A 2,678-nucleotide genomic window follows, 5' to 3' on the forward strand; every position below is an offset into this window, starting at 1 on the left:
AATTAAATGATGATGTTGATGATAAAAATTGATGTATTTATTGTACAAAAACTCGTGTAAAATTTCTATTACAATGTCAACTTTTTTGCAAGTTATAATAAAAATAAAAATTAAAGAGATGTTTATGGGCTATCTTTGGTTAAGGATACCATCCAAGAAACTCGATTTAATTCTTTTATGATAAAATTGGTACCTTCACGCATTCTTGTCAATTCGTACACAAGCGACCACTTTAAATGATCTTATGTGGACAATATTATAAATATACTAGCTGTTCCCGCAAACGTTGTTTTGCAAAAAAAAATTGATATTTTAATTTACAAATAAAAAATAAGGGTTGATCGTAGAGGGGTGAAAATTTAAGGTTGTATGTATTTTTGTATTCTGTATCATAATAAAATAAAAACCAAAAAAATTGTCTAAAAAATAAAAAAAATAATTTAGGGGTGGACCACCCTTATCACTTAGGGATATGAAAAATAGATAGTAGCCGATTCTCAGATCTACTGAATACGCATATAAAATTTGGTAAAAGTCGGTCAAGTCGTTTAGGAGGAGTTCAAGTTCGAACACCGTGACACGAGAATTTTATATATTAGATTAATGAAGTACAACACGAGTGACGTCATTAAAAGATATATTACTAAATGTAAAAACTTAATATAAATTTTATACCTCCACCATTTCACAGGCGTCGAGTGTACGAAGCGTCACGTCTCCGGCGGCTATTGTCGGCACCTGCGATGCCGGCTGTTCACTTAACCCTCAAACCGTCCCCGTCTTGTTGCCATAAGCTCCCAGACGCACCTGTGGGGATGTTTTCTTGACACACACTCATGTGTGCATTTCAACAATGACATTGTGTATGTGTTAGTAAAATTTCTTGTCTATTTCCTGTGGTATACAAGTTGATTGGTTATAGTTGTAAAAGCTTTAAAGGCTTGAATGTATAGCTCATTTATCAGCAAAAAGCCTTAAAGTTTGTGTAAAGCTAATTTTCTGTCAATTAATGTATTGTGCACCCTATTAAAAATCGTTGGTTTAAAAATAATAAAATACGTAATGATAATAAAGTAAGAAAAACATTTTTATAATTCAGATTATTACAAATAGAAATTAATTACTGTTTATTAATTGTACCTTTAGACTTTGTGTTACTAAATTTATTGGCATGTCGTATTCCAATAGAAAAAATAATAAATATTTCAAATTTAAAAGTGATCACTTTATACAAGGTGATTGAAATTACGTGTACAAAACGCTTGAAAACTTTTTACAGTGGAATTAGCTACATATTCACCGCTTTAAATCTTTGAGACCTACAATAAATCATATACAGGATGTTCATAATTGTGTTAGTTTTTAATATAATTTTTAACGTATTTTATTTCGAGTTTGCAACAAAAAAACACATAATACTATTATGACTAATTATAATAATGCGAACAGCCAAGGAATGGATCAATCTGTCGACTTCGTTGTTAACAGCTTGCTATAAATTTTTTTAGGCCCCGCTTTTGGTGTCTCTCGTTCAAACCCAATCAGGGGAGGGCAGGGTCTTTATTTATATTATAATTTTTCAAATAATGATAATTAATTTCTATACTCGTCTTTCGTTCTTCTTGTGTCAATGTCTACACAATATATTTCATTCCTTTTCATATTTTACTTCCATACATCGTCTCACTTATTTCGCCTTTCCTTCAGAGTATTACAAAATGTAGTTATTATTAATTCTTATTTATTTCCTCACTATCTTTATCGCACTTAATTTACATTTTTTATATCACAACTATTTTATCAATCTTATGCTTGCTATGACTTGGGAGTCACCAAGTCAAGAGTGAATAGGTTTCTTCTAGGCAAGCATGATCATCGCAAACTTCATCTCTTAGCATCAGTCAGAGAGTTCAAAATCATTGCATTTAAACAATCAAAAACTCAGTTTTTTGTTCTTTATTCAAATGCTCCTTAAACATTAACAGATGCCATCGCTAACTCAATATTAGAGGTATAGAATGAAAACAGAGGAAATAATTTAAATATATGCCTTGCAGTGGGCGCCTATCGGCAAAAAAAAGAAAAAAAGAGCAATTCATTCCCAATCACTTTTATCGCTTGAAAAATATAATCATACTGAATAAGGGTTCAAAATAATTTATTTAATAAAAAAAATAATGTATTGTATGACAGTTCAGATTCTTTTTCTTTTCAGCCGATGGCTTCTAGGCATAGGCCACGATGAACATTCCTCCGCTGCTTGCATCCAGCGACTTTCTGTGACTTTAACTATTTCATTGATCCACCTAGACGGGGGCCTGCCTACACCGCGTCTACCGGCTCTTTTATCTTCTCTTAAGGTCTTCGACCCGCGAGCTTCGAACGCTCGCCTTGCAAAGCTAGCGTTTACGTTAACATTACGTTAAGGTTTCAACGATTCTGAATAAAGACTACTGGCTTGTGGTCTCCACTCGAGGACCTTTCGGCCCCAAAGGCCAACGGCTGCACAAGCGATGAGCCGCACCCACTCCTATTTTAGACGAGCAATCCTTAGAGCAACCTCGGTGATCTTGTTTCTTTTGCCGATCTCCTCATTTCTGATACGATCTCGCAGCGAAACTTCTAGCACATCTCTCTCCGTTTTGAGCCTTCTTGTCATATCATCACCAGCAACACAA

Source organism: Battus philenor, unplaced genomic scaffold, assembly GCF_028537555.1.
Source record: "Battus philenor isolate CCGP_79_NKW_IND1 unplaced genomic scaffold, ilBatPhil1.0.hap1 SCAF_25, whole genome shotgun sequence".
Taxonomy (NCBI): domain Eukaryota; kingdom Metazoa; phylum Arthropoda; class Insecta; order Lepidoptera; family Papilionidae; genus Battus; species Battus philenor.